Genomic DNA, 23,287 nt, shown 5'->3' on the forward strand with positions numbered 1-23,287 from the left:
TCTCATTCATTGAAATGAGCCGACCGGAGGCACCACGTGACTCTGATCGGCTCATTTCAATTAATGAGATTCGACGCCGTTACGGCTGGGATACCGGAGCGCCCACTTTTGAAATTCCCCAGCCGGACCGGCGCAAAATCTGATTCATTGAAATTAGCCGACCGGAGTCACGTAGTGACTCCGGTCGGCTCATTTAAATGAAGGAGATTCGGCACCGGTCCGGCTGGGATGCCGGAGCGCCCGCTTTTCAAATCTCCCAGCCGGATCTCATAAACGTGGTGTGATCGCACCCTTACCTGGTATGTGGCAATGTCTCTGACCATTCCTGACCCCATTGAGCTCCCTACATTTGGGAGATACTTTACGAGACTCTTCTCCATGGCCTCGGCATTAACCCTGCGCTTGTTAAACTCCTCAGAACATTTCCATTCAAAGGAGGAGGAAAGACAAATAAAAGGATCCAGGAACAACAGGGCCGGGCGGAATACCTTACAGATGTCTCCAGAATCATCTAATGGAGAGCGGCTTCCTCCATGGGTGATGGAGATGTTTTTCTTTCCGATCACCTCCCATAATTCGGTAAGTCCTCGGCCCGCTCACCGGTGATGAACAATGATCTCCTCAGAGGAACACGAACCATAAATGTGGTTAGAAGCCCCAAAGCCACCGAGCCCTATTCAGACTGCATGGGATTTTTGGCTGCTCACCATCAATGACCTCACTGTCCACTTTAGACAACCGGATCTCATTAACCCTATTAGGGAATTCCTAAAAAAATAAATTAATTAATAAAATTTAAAAAAAAGAGGGGGGGGGGGGGGGTTCTCTCTCTTCTCTTGGCCAATATGAATAAAAAGGGTGTCCTCACTCTGGAGGACCTGTCCTGTACTTTATGATGCCAACATCCCATTGATGTGAATGGACACACTGCGTAATGCTTCAATTCACCATGAGGTGGTGCTGCTGCTATCTCTATGGGATCAGTATATATAAATATATATATATATATATATATATATATATATATATGTAGTAATAATATTCCTTCCCTCCAGCTATATCTGTATACTGCTATGTATATGGGAACAGGATATATATATAGTGGGTATACACCTCCCCTCCAGCTCTATCTGTATGCTGCTACTATCTGTATGGGATTAGGATATATAGTACACACCTCCCCTCCAGCTCTATCTGCATACTGCTACTGCTATGTCTATAGGAACAGGACATATAGTAGGTGTTCACCTCCCTTCCAGCTCTATCTGTATACTGCTTCTACCTTTATGGGATCATGATGTTTAGTAGTTATACACCTCCCCTCCAGCTCTATCTGTATACTGCTGCTTCTATCTCTATGGGAACAGTATATATAGTAGTTATACACCTCCCCTCCAGCTCTATCTGTATACTGCAGCTATCTCTATGAGATCAGGATATATACTAGTTATACACCTCCCTTCCAGCTCCATCTGTATACTGCTGCTATCTCTATGGGATCACAATATATAGTAGTTATACACCTCCCCTCCAGCTATATCTATATACTGCTACTATCTCTATAGGATCAGTATATATAGTAGTTATACACCTCCCCTCCAGCTCTATTTGTATACTGCTGCTATCTCTATGAGATCACAATATATAGCAGTGATATACACCTCCCCTCCAGCTCTATCTATATACTGCTACTATCTCTATAGGATAAGGATATATAGTGGTAAATCCCCCCCCCTTCAGCTCTATCTATATACTGCTACTATCTCTATAGGATCAGGATATATAGTAGTTATACACCTCCCCTCCAGCTCTATCTATATACTGCTACTATCTCTATAGGATCAGGATATATAGTAGTTATACACCTCCCCTCCAGCTCTATCTGTATGCTGCTGCTATCTCTGGTTTATTTATATATTTATTTATTTTTTATTTATTTTTTTTATTTATGTTTTTACATTATTGACCCCTTCTCCTTTATAATGCACCAAAACACTCCAGAATCGCACAGTATTGTGCTGAACTGTGTTATCCAATGAGTCTATAGATTTGGGGATCTGTCATTATTTCCTTCCCCAGAAGTCTATGAATCTCTCACTGACAGAATGTAACCATTTATATCCAGCGGAGTCCAACACATGGGGGTGGATTATTGGCAGATCCATGGGGTCAGAGACAAATGACAGAAGGAAGATCTATGGGCTGTACAGAACTAAAGAACCACGGAACATTACAAGGAATAAATTGTAATACATACAGGAGAAGAGAGGAATGTGATAGAAAGATAGATATGAGATAGATAGATATGAGACAGATAGATAGATATGAGATAGATAGATATGAGATAGATAGATATGAGACAGATAGATAGATGTGAGATAGATAGATATGAGACAGATAGATATGAGACAGATAGATAGATGTGAGATAGATAGATAGATATGAGATATATAGATAGATAGATATGAGATAGATAGATAAATAGATAGATATGAGATAGATAGATATGAGATAGATAGATAAATATGAGCGATAGATATATATATATATATATGAGATAGATATGAGATAGATAGATATATAGATAGATTTGAGATAGATAGATAGATAGATAGATATGAGATAGATAGATAGATAGATATGAGATAGATATAAGATAGATATGAGATAGATAGATATGAAATAGATAGATAGATATGAGATAGATAGATTGATAGATATGAGATAGATAGATATGAGAGATAGATATGAGATAGATAGATAGATATGAGATAGATAGATAGATAGATAGATATCAGATAGATAGATATGAGATAGATAAATAGATATGAGATAGATAGATAGATAGATAAATATGAGAGATAGATAGATAGATAGATAGATAGATATGAGATATATATGAGATAGATAGATATGAGATAGATAGATATGAGATAGATATGAGATAGAGAGATATGAGATAGATATGAAATAGATAGATAGATATGAGATAGATTGATAGATATGAGATAGATAGATATGAGATAGATACATATGAGATAGATACATGTGAGATAGATAGATAGATAGATAGTAGATAGATAGATAGATAGATAGATAGATATGAGATAGATAGATAGATAGATATGAGATAGATAGATAGATAGATAGATATGAGACAGATATGAGATAGAGAGGTATGAGATAGATAGATATGAGATAGATAGATATGAGATAGGTAGACAGATAGATAGATATGAGATAGATAGCTTGATAGATATGAGATAGATAGATATGAGATAGATAGATAGATATGAGATAGATAGATATGAGGTATATACATATGAGATAGATAGATACATAGGAGATAGATAAATATGAGATAGATAGATAGATAGATATGAGATAGATAGATAGATAGATAGATAGATAGATATGAGATAGATAGATAGATATGAGATAGATAGATATGAGATAGATAGATAGATATGAGATAGATAGCTTGATAGATATGAGATAGATAGATAGATAGATAGATATGAGATAGATAGATAGATAGATAGATAGATATGAGATAGATAGATATGAGGTATATACATATGAGATAGATAGATAGATACATAGGAGATAGATAAATATGAGATAGATAGATAGATAGATATGAGATAGATATGAGATAGATAGATAGATAGATAGATATGAGATAGATAGATATATATGAGATAGATAGATAGATATGAGATAGACAGATATGATATAGATAGATAGATAGATAGATATGAGATAGATATGAGATAGATAGATAGATATGAGATAGATTTAAGATAAATAGATATGAGATGGATAGATAGATAAAAGTTGAATTTTCTCTATCATCGTTGCAGAGACTGTATAAAATACATGCACCATAATAATCATTATTAAACAAAAGAAAATTTGAAGCCATCAGGGGGCAGCAGTGAGATGGGATGATCTAATGTCCAAGAAGCAGCAGGCACCGTGGAGTATAACACAGGATATAACTCAGGATCAGTACAGGATAAGTAATGTAATGTATGTACACAGTGACCTCACCAGCAGAATAGTGAGTACAGCTCTGGAGTATAATACAGGATATAACTCAGGATCAGTACAGGATAAGTAATGTAATGTATGTACACAGTGACCTCACCAGCAGAATAGTGAGTGCAGCTCTGGAGTATAATACAGGATATAACTCAGGATCAGTACAGGATAAGTAATGTAATGTATGTACACAGTGACCTCACCAGTAGAATAGTGAGTACAGCTCAGTATAATACAGGATATAACTCAGGATCAGTACAGGATAAGTAATGTAATGTATGTACACAGTGACCTCACCAGCAGAATAGTGAGTACAGCTCTAGAGTATAATACAGGATATAACTCAGGATCAGTACTGGATAAGTAATGTAATGTATGTACACAGTGACCTCACCAGCAGAATAGTGAGTACAGCTCTGGAGTATAATACAGGATATAACTCAGGATCAGTACAGGATAAGTAATGTAATGTATGTACACAGTGACCTCACCAGTAGAATAGTGAGTACAGCTCTGGAGTATAATACAGGATATAACTCAGGATCAGTACAGGATAAGTAATGTAATGTATGTACACAGTGACCTCACCAGCAGAATAGTGAGTACAGCTCTGGAGTACAACACAGGATATACTGTGGGGATCAAAAGTTTGGGCACCCCAGGTAAAAATTTGTATTAATGTGCATAAAGAAGCCAAGGAAAGATGGAAAAATCTCCAAAAGGCGTCAAATTACAGATTATACATTCTTATAATATGTCAACAAAAGTTAGATTTTATTTCCATCATTTACACTTTCAAAATAACAGAAAACAAAAAAATGGTGTTTGCAAAAGTTTGGGTACCCTGCAGAGTTAATATCTTGTACTGCCCCCTTTGGCAAGTATCACAGCTTGTAAACACTTTTTGGAGCAGCCAAGAGTCTTTTAATTCTTGTTTGAGATATCTTTGCCCATTCTTCCTTACAAAAGTCTTCCAGTTCTTTGAGATTTCTGGTCTGTCTGTCACGCACTGCTCTTTTAAGGTCTATCCATAGATTTTCAATTATGTTGAGGTCAGGAGATTGTGAAGGCCATGGCAAAACCTTCAGTTTTCGCCTCTTGATGTAATCCCCCGTGGATTTCGAGGTGTGTTAAGAATCATTATCCATTTGTTGAAGCGATCCTCTCTTTAACTTCAGCTTTTTCACAGATGGCATCAAGTTAGCATCCAAAATTTGCTGAAATGTTATTGAACCCATTTTTCTTTCTACTCGTGAGATGTTCCCTGTGCCACTGGCTGCAATACAACCCCAAAGCATGATTGATCCACCCCCATGCTTAACAGTTGGACAGAGGTTCTTTTCATTAAATTCTGTTCCCCTTCTTCTCCAAACATACCTGTCACGATTCGGCTTCCAGGTAGTGGATCCTCTGTGCCAGAGAGGGATTGGCGTGGACCGTGCTAGTGGACCGGTTCTAAGCCACTACTGGTTTTCACCAGAGCCCGCCGCAAAGCGGGATGGTCTTGCTGCGGCGGTAGTGACCAGGTCGTATCCACTAGCAACGGCTCACCTCTCTGGCTGCTGAAGATGGGCGCGGTACAAGGGACTAGGCAGAGGCAAGGTCAGACGTAGCAGAAGGTCGGGGGCAGGCGGCAAGGTTCGTAGTCAGGATGGGTAGCAGAAGTTCAGGTACACAGGCTTTGGACACACTAAACGCTTTCACTGGCACAAGGCAACAAGATCCGGCAAGGGAGTGCAAGGGAGGAGACTAGATAAAGGCAGGGAGCAGGTGGGAGCCAATTAAGCTAATTGGGCCAGGCACCAATCATTGGTGCACTGGCCCTTTAAGTCTCAGAGAGCTGGCGCGCGCGCGCCCTAGAGAGCGGAGCCGCGCGCGCCAGCACATGACAGCAGGGGACCGGGACGGGTAAGTGACCTGGGATGCGACTCGCGAGCGGGTGCGTCCCGCTGTGCGAATCGCATCCCCAACGGCCAAAACAGTGCAGCGCTCCCGGTCAGCGGGACTGACCGGGGCGCTGCAGGGAGAAAGACGCCGTGAGCGCTCCGGGGAGGAGCGGGGACCCGGAGCGCTAGGCGTAACAGTACCCCCCCCCTTAGGTCTCCCCTTTTCTTTGACCGGCAACTGCCTCCCCTGGGATGAGGACCCCGGGAAAGAATGGAGGGTTTCCTCAACGGCAGGCAGTACAGCAGGAGTGGGAATGGGGAGGGAGGGCAGAGGGCGAAGCCGGGCACGGGGCAGTGTGACACCAGGACGGGGGCCATGAGGAGGCACAGAGGTTTGCCTGACGGGACTGGGAGGGGGGGAGAGGCACTTCCTATGGCAGGCAGAGTCCCAGTTCTTTATCTCCCCGGTGGTCCAATCAAGGGTGGGGGAATGAAGCCGGAGCCATGGCAGACCGAGGAGGACCTCAGAGGTACAACTGGGGAGAATGAAGAACTGAATCCTTTCGTGGTGGGGTCCGATAGACATCAGGAGGGGTTCTGTGCGGTAACGCACGGTGCAGTCCAATCTGGCTCCGTTGACCGCGGAAATGTAGAGCGGTTTGGCGAGACGGGTCACCGGGATGCAGAATTTATTGACAAAGGACTCCAAAATAAAATTCCCGGAGGCACCAGAGTCCAAGCAGGCCAAGGCTGAGAGGGAGGAGTTGGCTGTAGGAGAAATCCGCACGGGCACCGTGAGACGTGGAGAAGAAGATTTAGAACCAAGAGATGCCACACCCACGTGAGCTGGGTGCGTGCGTGCGTTTCCCAGGCGTGGAGGACGGATAGGGCAATCCACCAAGAAATGCTCGGTACTGGCACAGTACAGACAGAGATTTTCTTCTCTACGGCGATTCCTCTCTTCCTGGGTCAGGCGAGACCGATCCACTTGCATGGCCTCCTCGGCGGGAGGCCCAGGCATAGACTGCAAAGGATGCTGTGGGAGAGGTGCCCAGAGATCTAAGTCTTTTTCCTGGCGGAGCTCTTGGTGTCGCTCAGAAAAACGCATGTCAATGCGGGTAGCCAAATGGATGAGTTCTTGGAGGTTGGCAGGAATCTCTCGTGCGGCCAGCACATCCTTGATGCGACTGGATAGGCCTTTTTTAAAGGTCGCGCAGAGAGCCTCATTATTCCAGGATAGTTCAGATGCAAAAGTACGGAATTGTATGGCGTACTCGCCAACGGAAGAATTACCCTGGACCAGGTTCAGCAGGGCAGTCTCAGCAGAAGAGGCTCGGGCAGGTTCCTCGAAGACACTTCGGACTTCAGCAAAAAAGGACTGGACTGTGGCTGTGGCAGGATCATTGCGGTCCCAGAGCGGTGTGGCCCAAGACAAGGCCTTTCCTGAAAGAAGGCTTACTACGAACGCCACCTTAGACCGTTCTGTAGGAAACAAGTCTGACAACATCTCCATATGCAGGGAACACTGAGACAAAAATCCACGGCAGAGTCTGGAGTCCCCATCAAATTTGTCCGGCAGGGACAAGCGGAGGTTAGGAGCGGCCACTCGCTGCGGAGGAGGTGCAGGAGCTGGCGGAGGAGATGGTTGCTGCTGTAGCAGGGGCAGAATTTGCTGTAACATGGCGGTCAACTGCGACAGCTGCTGTCCTTGTTGGGCAATCTGCTGCGATTGCTGAGCGACCACCGTGGGAAGATCAGCGAGACTTGGCAGCGGCACCTCAGCGGGATCCATGGCCGGATCTACTGTCACGATTCGGCTTCCAGGTAGTGGATCCTCTGTGCCAGAGAGGGATTGGCGTGGACCGTGCTAGTGGACCGGTTCTAAGCCACTACTGGTTTTCACCAGAGCCCGCCGCAAAGCGGGATGGTCTTGCTGCGGCGGTAGTGACCAGGTCGTATCCACTAGCAACGGCTCACCTCTCTGGCTGCTGAAGATGGGCGCGGTACAAGGGACTAGGCAGAGGCAAGGTCAGACGTAGCAGAAGGTCGGGGGCAGGCGGCAAGGTTCGTAGTCAGGATGGGTAGCAGAAGTTCAGGTACACAGGCTTTGGACACACTAAACGCTTTCACTGGCACAAGGCAACAAGATCCGGCAAGGGAGTGCAAGGGAGGAGACTAGATAAAGGCAGGGAGCAGGTGGGAGCCAATTAAGCTAATTGGGCCAGGCACCAATCATTGGTGCACTGGCCCTTTAAGTCTCAGAGAGCTGGCGCGCGCGCGCCCTAGAGAGCGGAGCCGCGCGCGCCAGCACATGACAGCAGGGGACCGGGACGGGTAAGTGACCTGGGATGCGACTCGCGAGCGGGTGCGTCCCGCTGTGCGAATCGCATCCCCAACGGCCAAAACAGTGCAGCGCTCCCGGTCAGCGGGACTGACCGGGGCGCTGCAGGGAGAAAGACGCCGTGAGCGCTCCGGGGAGGAGCGGGGACCCGGAGCGCTAGGCGTAACAATACCTTTGCTCATTCCGGCCAAAAAGTTCAATTTTAACCTCATCAATCCACAGAAATTGTTTCCAAAATGCATCAGGCTTGTCTATATGTTCATTTGCAAAGTTCAAACGCTGATTTTTGTGGTGAGGACATAGAAGAAGTTTTCTTCTGATGACTCTTCCATGAAGACCATATTTGTACAAGTATCTCTTTATAGTGGAATAGTGTACCACAACACCAGTATCTGCCAGATCTTTCTGGAGGGATTTTGCAGTCAAACGTGGGTTTTGAATTGTTTTTCTCACAATCCTGCAAGCTGTTCGGTCTGATATTTTTCTTGGTCTTCCAGATCTTGCTTTAACTTCCACTATTCCTGATGACTGCCATTTCTTAATTACATTCAGAACAGAGGATATTGACATCTGAAAACGTTTTGCTATCTTCTTATAGCCTTCTCCAGCTTTGTGAGCCTCAACTATTTTCAGTATCAGATTTCTAGACAACTGCTTAGAAGAACCCATGGTGCTGATTGTTGGGGCAAGGTCAGATGAGTCTGGGCATTTAAAACCTTTGAGATTGACATCACCTGGTCTTCCCAGATGATGATTGAGAACAATCCATGACACTGGCAGGTCTCAGCTTTGCAAAGGGGCAGTGCATGCTATAAATTCTGCAGGGTGCCCAAACTTATGCAGACGCCATTTTTTGTTTCTCTGTGATTTTGAAAGAGTAAATGATGGAAATAAAATCTAACTTTTGTTGACATATTATAAGAATGTCTAATCTGTAATTTGATGCCTTTTGGAGATTTTTCCATCTTTCCTTGGCTTCTTTATGCTCATTAATACAAATGTTTACCTGGGGTGCCCAAACTTTTGTAACTCAGGATCAGTACAGGATAAGTAATGTAATGTATGTACACAGTGACCTCACCAGCAGAATAGTGAGTACAACTCTGGAGTATAATACAGGATATAACTCAGGATCAGTACAAGATAAGTAATGTAATGTAAGTACACAGTTACCCCACCAGCAGAATAGTGAGTACAGCTCTGGAGTATAATACAGGATATAACTCAGGATCAGTACAGAATCAGTAATGTAATGTATGTACACAGTGATCTCACCAGCAGAATAGTGAGTACAGATCTGGAGTATGATACAGGATATAACTCAGGATCAGTACAGGATAAGTAATGTAATGTATGTACACAGTGACCTCACCAGCAGAATAGTGAGTACAGCTCTGGAGTATAATACGGGATATAAATCAGGATCAGTACAGGATAAGTAATGTAATGTATGTACACAGTGACCTCACCAGCAGAAAAGTGAGTGCAGCTCTGGAGTATAATACAGGATATAACTCAGGATCAGTACAGGATAAGTAATGTCATGTATGTACACAGAGACCCCACCAGCAGAATAGTGAGTGCAGCTCTGGAGTATAATACAGAATATAACTTAGGAGCAGTACAGGATAAGTAATGTAATGTATGTACACAGTGATCTCACCAGCAGAATAGTGAGTACAGCTCTGGAGTATAATACAGGATATAACTCAGGATCAGTACAGGATAAGTAATGTAATGTATGTACACAGTGACCTCACCAGCAGAATAGTGAGTGCAGCTCTGGAGTATAATACGGGATATAAATCAGGATCAGTACAGGATAAGTAATGTAATGTATGTACACAGTGACCTCACCAGCAGAATAGTGAGTACAGCTCTGGAGTATAATACAGGATATAACTCAGGATCAGTACAGGATAAGTAATGTAATGTATGTACACAGTGACCTCACCAGCAGAATAGTGAGTGCAGCTCTACAGTATATATATAATGTATATCCTTTCGGGGCTGTCCCCTACATGAGGAGATAATAAATGATTCGGATATAATAGGTGATAGCTCTTTATCCTTGTATATCAGTGATCTCATTGCTCATCTTCAGATCAGCCCATCCTTATAACACTACTAGCACTAAGACCTGGCTCCCGCCCGCACAGTATACAGGCAGGTCCCATATAAGGATCGCAGGATATTTCCCTGAAAATGTCTTAGTTCCTGTTCAGTTTTGCAAAGTTTCCAGTGAAGCTTCTCACATAGGAAGATACAGGGATGAATGACTTCAAGGACCTGGCACAATCCTCACTTCATAGAAAGCCAAGGAGCCCAGAAATCCTCCACCGCAGATAAGGTAACAGAGGCAGGAGAGATGTACAGAGCTGAGGTGTCATATGAAATACGCTGATCACACAGGTCAGGAGAGATGTACAGAGCTGAGGTGTCATACAATGTGGTATATACTGATCACACAGGTCAGGAGAGATGTACAGAGCTGAGGTGTCATACAATGTGGTATACACTGATCACACAGGTCAGGAGAGATGTACAGAGCTGAGGTGTCATACAATGTGGTATATACTGATCACACAGGTCAGGAGAGATGTACAGAGCTGAGGTGTCATACAATGTGGTATATACTGATCACACAGGTCAGGAGAGATGTACAGAGCTGAGGTGTCATACAATGTGGTATATACACTGATCACACAGGTCAGGAGAGATGTACAGAGCTGAGGTGTCATACAATGTGGTATACACTGATCACACAGGTCAGGAGAGATGTACAGAGCTGAGGTGTCATACAATGTGGTATACACTGATCACACAGGTCAGGAGAGATGTAGCAGAGCTGAGGTGTCATACAATGTGGTATATACACTGATCACACAGGTCAGGAGAGATGTACAGAGCTGAGGTGTCATACAATGTGGTATATACTGATCACACAGATCAGAAGAGATGTACAGAGCTGAGGTGTCATACAATGTGGTATATACTGATCACACAGGTCAGGAGAGATGTACAGAGCTGAGGTGTCATACAATGTGGTATATATACTGATCACACAGGTCAGGAGAGATGTACAGAGCTGAGGTGTCATACAATGTGGTATACACTGATCACACAGGTCAGGAGAGATGTACAGAGCTGAGGTGTCATACAATGTGGTATATACTGATCACACAGGTCAGGAGAGATGTACAGAGCTGAGGTGTCATATGAAATACGCTGATCACACAGGTCAGGAGAGATGTACAGAGCTGAGGTGTCATACAATGTGGTATATACTGATCACACAGGTCAGGAGAGATGTACAGAGCTGAGGTGTCATACAATGTGGTATACACTGATCACACAGGTCAGGAGAGATGTACAGAGCTGAGGTGTCATACAATGTGGTATATACACTGATCACACAGGTCAGGAGAGATGTACAGAGCTGAGGTGTCATACAATGTGGTATATACACTGATCACACAGGTCAGGAGAGATGTACAGAGCTGAGGTGTCATACAATGTGGTATATACTGATCACACAGGTCAGGAGAGATGTACAGAGCTGAGGTGTCATACAATGTGGTATACACTGATCACACAGGTCAGGAGAGATGTACAGAGCTGAGGTGTCATACAATGTGGTATATACACTGATCACACAGGTCAGGAGAGATGTACAGAGCTGAGGTGTCATACAATGTGGTATATACACTGATCACACAGGTCTGGAGAGATGTACAGAGCTGAGGTGTCATACAATGTGGTATACACTGATCACACAGGTCAGGAGAGATGTACAGAGCTGAGGTGTCATACAATGTGGTATATACTGATCACACAGGTCAGGAGAGATGTACAGAGCTGAGGTGTCATACAATGTGGTATATACACTGATCACACAGGTCAGGAGAGATGTACAGAGCTGAGGTGTCATACAATGTGGTATATACACTGATCACACAGGTCTGGAGAGATGTACAGAGCTGAGGTGTCATACAATGTGGTATATACTGATCACACAGGTCAGGAGAGATGTACAGAGCTGAGGTGTCATACAATGTGGTATACACTGATCACACAGGTCAGGAGAGATGTAGCAGAGCTGAGGTGTCATACAATGTGGTATATACTGATCACACAGGTCAGGAGAGATGTACAGAGCTGAGGTGTCATACAATGTGGTATATACTGATCACACAGGTCAGGAGAGATGTACAGAGCTGAGGTGTCATACAATGTGGTATATACACTGATCACACAGGTCAGGAGAGATGTACAGAGCTGAGGTGTCATACAATGTGGTATACACTGATCACACAGGTCAGGAGAGATGTAGCAGAGCTGAGGTGTCATACAATGTGGTATATACTGATCACACAGGTCAGGAGAGATGTAGCAGAGCTGAGGTGTCATACAATGTGGTATACACTGATCACACAGGTCAGGAGAGATGTACAGAGCTGAGGTGTCATACAATGTGGTATATACACTGATCACACAGGTCAGGAGAGATGTACAGAGCTGAGGTGTCATACAATGTGGTATATACTGATCACACAGGTCAGGAGAGATGTAGCAGAGCTGAGGTGTCATACAATGTGGTATACACTGATCACACAGGTCAGGAGAGATGTACAGAGCTGAGGTGTCATACAATGTGGTATATACTGATCACACAGGTCAGGAGAGATGTACAGAGCTGAGGTGTCATACAATGTGGTATACACTGATCACACAGGTCAGGAGAGATGTAGCAGAGCTGAGGTGTCATACAATGTGGTATATACTGATCACACAGGTCAGGAGAGATGTACAGAGCTGAGGTGTCATACAATGTGGTATATACTGATCACACAGGTCAGGAGAGATGTACAGAGCTGAGGTGTCATACAATGTGGTATACGCTGATCACACAGGTCAGGAGAGATGTAGCAGAGCTGAGGTGTCATACAATGTGGTATATACACTGATCACACAGGTCAGGAGAGATGTACAGAGCTGAGGTGTCATACAATGTGGTATATACTGATCACACAGGTCAGGAGAGATGTACAGAGCTGAGGTGTCATACAATGTGGTATACACTGATCACACAGGTCAGGAGAGATGTACAGAGCTGAGGTGTCATACAATGTGGTATATACTGATCACACAGGTCAGGAGAGATGTACAGAGCTGAGGTGTCATACAATGTGGTATACACTGATCACACAGGTCAGGAGAGATGTACAGAGCTGAGGTGTCATACAATGTGGTATACACTGATCACACAGGTCAGGAGAGATGTACAGAGCTGAGATGTCATACAATGTGGTATATACTGATCACACAGGTCAGGAGAGATGTACAGAGCTGAGGTGTCATACAATGTGGTATATACACTGATCACACAGGTCAGGAGAGATGTACAGAGCTGAGGTGTCATACAATGTGGTATACACTGATCACACAGGTCAGGAGAGATGTACAGAGCTGAGGTGTCATACAATGTGGTATATACTGATCACACAGGTCAGAAGAGATGTACAGAGCTGAGGTGTCATACAATGTGGTATATACACTGATCACACAGGTAAGGAGAGATGTACAGAGCTGAGGTGTCATACAATGTGGTATATACACTGATCACACAGGTCAGGAGAGATGTACAGAGCTGAGGTGTCATACAATGTGGTATACACTGATCACACAGGTCAGGAGAGATGTAGCAGAGCTGAGATGTCATACAATGTGGTATATACACTGATCACACAGGTCAGGAGAGATGTACAGAGCTGAGGTGTCATACAATGTGGTATATACTGATCACACAGGTCAGGAGAGATGTACAGAGCTGAGGTGTCATACAATGTGGTATATACACTGATCACACAGGTCAGAAGAGATGTACAGAGCTGAGGTGTCATACAATGTGGTATATACACTGATCACACAGGTCAGGAGAGATGTACAGAGCTGAGGTGTCATACAATGTGGTATATACTGATCACACAGGTCAGGAGAGATGTACAGAGCTGAGGTGTCATACAATGTGGTATACACTGATCACACAGGTCAGGAGAGATGTACAGAGCTGAGGTGTCATACAATGTGGTATATACTGATCACACAGGTCAGGAGAGATGTACAGAGCTGAGGTGTCATACAATGTGGTATATACTGATCACACAGATCAGGAGAGATGTACAGAGCTGAGGTGTCATACAATGTGGTATATACACTGATCACACAGGTCAGGAGAGATGTACAGAGCTGAGGTGTCATACAATGTGATATACACTGATCACACAGGTCAGGAGAGATGTACAGAGCTGAGGTGTCATACAATGTGGTATACACTGATCACACAGGTCAGGAGAGATGTACAGAGCTGAGGTGTCATACAATGTGGTATACACTGATCACACAGGTCAGGAGAGATGTACAGAGCTGAGGTGTCATACAATGTGGTATATACACTGATCACACAGGTCAGGAGAGATGTAGCAGAGCTGAGATGTCATACAATGTGGTATACACTGATCACACAGGTCAGGAGAGATGTACAGAGCTGAGGTGTCATACAATGTGGTATATACACTGATCACACAGGTCAGGAGAGATGTACAGAGCTGAGGTATCATACAATGTGGTATATACTGATCACACAGGTCAGGAGAGATGTACAGAGCTGAGGTGTCATACAATGTGGTATATACACTGATCACACAGGTCAGGAGAGATGTACAGAGCTGAGGTATCATACAATGTGGTATACACTGATCACACAGGTCAGGAGAGATGTACAGAGCTGAGGTATCATACAATGTGGTATACACTGATCACACAGGTCAGGAGAGATGTACAGAGCTGAGGTATCATACAATGTGGTATATACTGATCACACAGGTCAGGAGAGATGTACAGAGCTGAGGTGTCATACAATGTGGTATATACACTGATCACACAGGTCAGGAGAGATGTACAGAGCTGAGGTGTCATACAATGTGGTATATACACTGATCACACAGGTCAGGAGAGATGTACAGAGCTGAGGTGTCATACAATGTGATATATACTGATCACACAGGTCAGGAGAGATGTACAGAGCTGAGATGTCATACAATGTGGTATATACTGATCACACAGGTCAGGAGAGATGTACAGAGCTGAGGTATCATACAATGTGGTATACACTGATCACACAGGTCAGGAGAGATGTACAGAGCTGAGGTGTCATACAATGTGGTATATACTGATCACACAGGTCAGGAGAGATGTACAGAGCTGAGGTGTCATACAATGTGGTATACACTGATCACACAGGTCAGGAGAGATGTACAGAGCTGAGGTGTCATACAATGTGGTATATACACTGATCACACAGGTCAGGAGAGATGTACAGAGCTGAGGTGTCATACAATGTGGTACATACTGATCACACAGGTCAGGAGAGATGTACAGAACTGAGGTGTCATACAATGTGGTATACACTGATCACACAGGTCAGGAGAGATGTACAGAGCTGAGGTGTCATACAATGTGGTATACACTGATCACACAGGTCAGGAGAGATGTACAGAGCTGAGGTGTCATACAATGTGATATATACTGATCACACAGGTCAGGAGAGATGTACAGAGCTGAGGTATCATACAATGTGGTATACACTGATCACACAGGTCAGGAGAGATGTACAGAGCTGAGGTGTCATACAATGTGGTATATACTGATCACACAGGTCAGGAGAGATGTACAGAGCTGAGGTGTCATATGAAATATGCTGATCACACAGGTAAGGAGAGATGTACAGAGCTGAGGTGTCATACAATGTGGTATATACACTGATCACACAGGTCAGGAGAGATGTACAGAGCTGAGGTATCATACAATGTGGTATACACTGATCACACAGGTCAGGAGAGATGTACAGAGCTGAGGTGTCATACAATGTGGTATATACACTGATCACACAGGTCAGGAGAGATGTACAGAGCTGAGGTATCATACAATGTGGTATACACTGATCACACAGGTCAGGAGAGATGTACAGAGCTGAGGTGTCATACAATGTGGTATATACTGATCACACAGGTCAGGAGAGATGTACAGAGCTGAGGTGTCATACAATGTGGTATATACTGATCACACAGGTCAGGAGAGATGTACAGAGCTGAGGTGTCATACAATGTGGTATATACTGATCACACAGGTCAGGAGAGATGTACAGAGCTGAGGTGTCATACAATGTGGTATACACTGATCACACAGGTCAGGAGAGATGTACAGAGCTGAGGTGTCATACAATGTGGTATATACACTAATCACACAGGTCAGGAGAGATGTACAGAGCTGAGGTGTCATACAATGTGGTATATACACTGATCACACAGGTCAGGAGAGATGTACAGAGCTGAGGTGTCATACAATGTGGTATATACACTGATCACACAGGTCAGGAGAGATGTACAGAGCTGAGGTGTCATACAATGTGGTACATACTGATCACACAGGTCAGGAGAGATGTACAGAGCTGAGGTGTCATACAATGTGGTATATACACTGATCACACAGGTCAGGAGAGATGTACAGAGCTGAGGTGTCATACAATGTGATATATACTGATCACACAGGTCAGGAGAGATGTACAGAACTGAGGTGTCATACAATGTGGTATACACTGATCACACAGGTCAGGAGAGATGTACAGAGCTGAGGTGTCATACAATGTGGTATACACTGATCACACAGGTCAGGAGAGATGTACAGAGCTGAGGTGTCATACAATGTGGTATACACTGATCACACAGGTCAGGAGAGATGTACAGAGCTGAGGTGTCATACAATGTGGTATACACTGATCACACAGGTCAGGAGAGATGTACAGAGCTGAGGTATCATACAATGTGGTATATACACTGATCACACAGGTCAGGAGAGATGTACAGAGCTGAGGTGTCATACAATGTGGTATATACACTGATCACACAGGTCAGGAGAGATGTACAGAGCTGAGGTGTCATACAATGTGGTATATACACTGATCACACAGGTCAGGAGAGATGTACAGAGCTGAGGTGTCATACAATGTGGTATACACTGATCACACAGGTCAGGAGAGATGTACAGAGCTGAGGTGTCATACAATGTGGTATATACACTGATCACACAGGTCAGGAGAGATGTACAGAGCTGAGGCGTCATACAATGTGGTATATACACTGATCACACAGGTCAGGAGAGATGTACAGAGCTGAGGTGTCATACAATGTGGTATACACTGATCACACAGGTCAGGAGAAATGTACAGAGCTGAGGTGTCATACAATGTGGTGTACACTGATCACACAGGTCAGGAGAGATGTACAGAACTGAGGTGTCATACAATGTGGTATATACTGATCACACAGGTCAGGAGAGATGTACAGAGCTGAGGTGTCATACAATGTGGTATATACTGATCACACAGGTCAGGAGAGATGTACAGAGCTGAGGTGTCATACAATGTGGTATATACACTGATCACACAGGTCAGGAGAGATGTACAGAGCTGAGGTGTCATACAATGTGGTATATACACTGATCACACAGGTCAGGAGAGATGTACAGAGCTGAGGTGTCATACAATGTGGTATATACTGATCACACAGGTCAGGAGAGATGTACAGAGCTGAGGTGTCATACAATGTGGTATACACTGATCACACAGGTCAGGAGAGATGTACAGAGCTGAGGTGTCATACAATGTGGTATATACTGATCACACAGGTCAGGAGAGATGTACAGAGCTGAGGTGTCATACAATGTGGTATATACTGATCACACAGGTCAGGAGAGATGTACAGAGCTGAGGTGTCATACAATGTGGTATATACTGATCACACAGGTCAGGAGAGATGTACAGAGCTGAGATGTCATACAATGTGGTATATACACTGATCACACAGGTCAGGAGAGATGTACAGAGCTGAGGTGTCATACAATGTGGTATATACTGATCACACAGGTCAGGAGAGATGTAGCAGAGCTGAGGTGTGTTACAATGTGGTATATACTGATCACACAGGTCAGGAGAGATGTACAGAGCTGAGGTGTCATACAATGTGGTATATACTGATCACACAGGTCAGGAGAGATGTACAGAGCTGAGGTGTCATACAATGTGGTATATACACTAATCACACAGGTCAGGAGAGATGTACAGAGCTGAGGTGTCATACAATGTGGTATATACACTGATCACACAGGTCAGGAGAGATGTACAGAGCTGAGGTGTCATACAATGTGGTATACACTGATCACACAGGTCAGGAGAGATGTACAGAGCTGAGGTGTCATACAATGTGGTATACACTGATCACACAGGTCAGGAGAGATGTACAGAGCTGAGGTGTCATACAATGTGGTATATACTGATCACACAGGTCAGGAGAGATGTACAGAGCTGAGGTGTCATACAATGTGGTATATACACTGATCACACAGGTCAGGAGAGATGTACAGAGCTGAGGTGTCATACAATGTGGTATATACTGATCACACAGGTCAGGAGAGATGTAGCAGAGCTGAGATGTCATACAATGTGGTATATACTGATCACACAGGTCAGGAGAGATGTAGCAGAGCTGAGGTGTCATACAATGTGGTATATACACTGATCACACAGGTCAGGAGAGATGTACAGAGCTGAGGTGTCATACAATGTGGTATATACACTGATCACACAGGTCAGGAGAGATGTACAGAGCTGAGGTGTCATACAATGTGGTATATACTGATCACACAGGTCAGGAGAGATGTACAGAGCTGAGGTGTCATACAATGTGGTATATACTGATCACACAGGTCAGGAGAGATGTACAGAGCTGAGGTGTCATACAATGTGGTATATACTGATCACACAGGTCAGGAGAGATGTACAGAGCTGAGGTGTCATACAATGTGGTATATACACTGATCACACAGGTCAGGAGAGATGTACAGAGCTGAGGTGTCATACAATGTGGTATATACTGATCACACAGGTCAGGAGAGATGTACAGAGCTGAGGTGTCATACAATGTGGTATACACTGATCACACAGGTCAGGAGAGATGTACAGAGCTGAGGTGTCATACAATGTGGTATATACACTGATCACACAGGTCAGGAGAGATGTACAGAGCTGAGGTGTCATACAATGTGGTATACACTAATCACACAGGTCAGGAGAGATGTACAGAGCTGAGGTGTCATACAATGTGGTATATACACTGATCACACAGGTCAGGAGAGATGTACAGAGCTGAGGTGTCATACAATGTGGTATATACACTGATCACACAGGTCAGGAGAGATGTACAGAGCTGAGGTGTCATACAATGTGGTATATACACTGATCACACAGGTCAGGAGAGATGTACAGAGCTGAGGTGTCATACAATGTGGTATATACTGATCACACAGGTCAGGAGAGATGTACAGAGCTGAGGTGTCATACAATGTGGTATATACTGATCACACAGGTCAGGAGAGATGTACAGAGCTGAGGTGTCATACAATGTGGTATATACTGATCACACAGGTCAGGAGAGATGTACAGAGCTGAGGTGTCATACAATGTGGTATACACTGATCACACAGGTCAGGAGAGATGTACAGAGCTGAGGTGTCATACAATGTGGTATACACTGATCACACAGGTCAGGAGAGATGTACAGAGCTGAGGTGTCATACAATGTGGTATATACACTGATCACACAGGTCAGGAGACATGTACAGAGCTGAGGTGTCATACAATGTGGTATACACTGATCACACAGGTCAGGAGAGATGTACAGAGCTGAGGTGTCATACAATGTGGTATACACTGATCACACAGGTCAGGAGAGATGTACAGAGCTGAGGTGTCATACAATGTGGTATATACTGATCACACAGGTCAGGAGAGATGTACAGAGCTGAGGTATCATACAATGTGGTATATACTGATCACACAGGTCAGGAGAGATGTACAGAGCTGAGGTGTCATACAATGTGGTATATACTGATCACACAGGTCAGGAGAGATGTATAGAGCTGAGGTGTCATACAATGTGGTATATACTGATCACACAGGTCAGGAGAGATGTACAGAGCTGAGGTGTCATACAATGTGGTATACACTGATCACACAGGTCAGGAGAGATGTACAGAGCTGAGGTGTCATACAATGTGGTATATACTGATCACACAGGTCAGGAGAGATGTACAGAGCTGAGGTGTCATACAATGTGGTATACACTGATCACACAGGTCAGGAGAGATGTACAGAGCTGAGGTGTCATACAATGTGGTATATACACTGATCACACAGGTCAGGAGACATGTACAGAGCTGAGGTGTCATACAATGTGGTATACACTGATCACACAGGTCAGGAGAGATGTACAGAGCTGAGGTGTCATACAATGTGGTATACACTGATCACACAGGTCAGGAGAGATGTACAGAGCTGAGGTGTCATACAATGTGGTATATACTGATCACACAGGTCAGGAGAGATGTACAGAGCTGAGGTATCATACAATGTGGTATATACTGATCACACAGGTCAGGAGAGATGTACAGAGCTGAGGTGTCATACAATGTGGTATATACTGATCACACAGGTCAGGAGAGATGTATAGAGCTGAGGTGTCATACAATGTGGTATACACTGATCACACAGGTCAGGAGAGATGTACAGAGCTGAGGTGTCATACAATGTGGTATATACACTGATCACACAGGTCAGCTCTGCTACATCTGCACGTGAGGATCCTGATAGGCTGATATGTCAGGGGACACGGAATGTGATAAATTATTATTATTATTATTATTATATATTATTACAGCTTGTCTTGGCTCTTTGTATTGAATCTCCTGCTCTTGTCAGAGTATATATATATATAGTGGAGACGATGTTTATTCTTCTGTGTCAGTGTCTGTACAGGAGGATAAATGACATAAGAGATGATGAAGGAAGAATTTACTGCGGATTCTCTGTTTTAAAAAAAATCAGATGACAAACACTTCTCTACTACATCTACATAATAGAGTTGGCTAATTTGTTTTTGAATGTTCATATCTATCTATCTATCTCATATCTATCTATCTCATATCTATCTATCTATCTCATATCTATCTATCTCATATCTATCTATCTCATATCTATCTATCTATCTCATATCTATCTATCTCATATCTATCTATCTCATATCTATCTATCTATCTATCTATCTATCTCATATCTATCTATCTATCTCATATCTATCTCATATCTATCTATCTATCTATCTCATATCTATCTATCTATCTCATATCTATCTATCTATCTATCTATCTAATATCTATATATCTATCTATCTCATATCTATCTATATCATATCTATCTATCTATCTATCTCATATCTATCTCATATCTATCTATCTATCTCATATCTATCTCATATCTATCTATCTCATATCTATCTATCTATCTATCTCATATCTATCTATCTATCTATGTCATATCTATCTATCTATCTCATATCTATCTATCTCATATCTATCTATCTCATATCTATCTATCTATCTATTTATCTCATATCTATCTATCTATCTCATATCTATCTATCTATCTCAGATATATCTATCTATCTCATATATATCTATCTCATATCTATCTATCTATCTCATATCTATCTATCTATCTATTTCATATCTATCTATCTATCTATCTCATATATATCTATCTATCTATCTCATATCTATCTATTTCATATCTATCTATCTATCTCAAATCTATCTATCTCACATCTATCTATCTATCTCATATCTATCTATCTATCTATCTATCTCCTATCTATCTCATATCTATCTATCTATCTCATATCTATCTATCTATCTCATATCTATCTATCTCATATCTATCTATCTCATATCTATCTATCTATCTCATATCTATCTCATATCTATCTCATATCTATCTATCTATCTATCTCATATCTATCTATCTCATATCTATCTATCTATCTATCTATTTATTATGTATCCTATCTTTTATTTAGTTCTTAAACCTTCTCAAATACACTTTGTATATTATCCTTTCATACGGTCAGAATTAATCCTGCTGAGCGTTGTAGTTCTTCCGCAGTGATGTCCTGTAGGTCTGTAGATGTCTTCATGTAGTCACATTGTAACATTCTCAGCTGAGATAACAAACCCCAGCAGGATACATTGTAGCGGATCACAGAGATAACATGGGAGATACAGAACACATCACTGTCTATGTACTATATATATATATATACTAGCTGAGTACCTGGCGTTGCCCGGTTTTTCCTTCCTAATCCTTTTTGGGGAGGAAAATAAACAAAGGAGGAAACTTTTGACTTTATATCCCGTCCTCATATATTGTTGTCATATCCCGTCATCATATCCCGACCTCCTATCCCGACCTCCTATCCCGACCTCCTATCCCGACCTCCTATCCCGACCTCCTATCCCGTCCTCCTATCCTGTCCTCCTATCCCATCCTCCTATCCCGACCTCCTATCCCGACCTCCTATCCCGTCCTCCTATCCCGACCTCCTATACCGTCCTCCTATCCTGACCTCCTATCCCGACCTCCTCTCCCGACCTCCTATCCCGTCCTCCTATCCTGTCCTCCTATTCCGTCCTCCTATCCCGTCCTCCTATCCCGACCTCCTATCCTGACCTCCTATCCCGTCCTCCTATCCCGTCCTCCTATCCCATCCTGCTATCCCGTCCTCGACCTCCTATCCCGTCCTCCAATCTCGAGCTCCTATCCCGACCTCCTATCCTGACCTCCTATCCTGACCTCCTATCCCGTCCTGCTATCCCGTCCTGCTATCCCGTCCTCGACCTCCTATCCCGTCCTCTTATCTCGACCTCCTATCCCGACCTCCTATCCTGACCTCCTATCCCGACCTCCTATCCCGACCACCTATCCCGTCCTCCTATTTCAACCTCCTATCCCGTCCTCCTATTCCGACCTCCTATCCCGACCTCCTTTCCCATCCTCCTATCTTGACCTCCT

At 43.4% G+C, this 23,287-nt stretch overlaps 1 protein-coding gene across 2 annotated transcripts in view; it reads left to right on the forward strand.

Moving 5' to 3' along the window:
* Positions 1 to 23,287, forward strand: part of LRRC32 (leucine rich repeat containing 32) — a 101,217-nt gene that overhangs the window by 12,418 nt on the left and 65,512 nt on the right. The window contains exon 1 of one of the 2 annotated variants that reach the window (XM_056561169.1): positions 10,487 to 10,621. The exons of the other annotated variant lie outside the window; for it this stretch is intronic. The gene's annotated coding sequence lies outside the window, so the exon portion shown is untranslated. Of the gene's footprint in view, positions 1 to 10,486; positions 10,622 to 23,287 lie in introns of those variants that run through there. 2 annotated transcript variants of the gene reach the window in all.

The sequence above is a fragment of the Hyla sarda genome, chromosome 2, assembly GCF_029499605.1.
Source record: "Hyla sarda isolate aHylSar1 chromosome 2, aHylSar1.hap1, whole genome shotgun sequence".
In the NCBI taxonomy this organism is placed as follows: Eukaryota; Metazoa; Chordata; class Amphibia; order Anura; family Hylidae; genus Hyla; species Hyla sarda.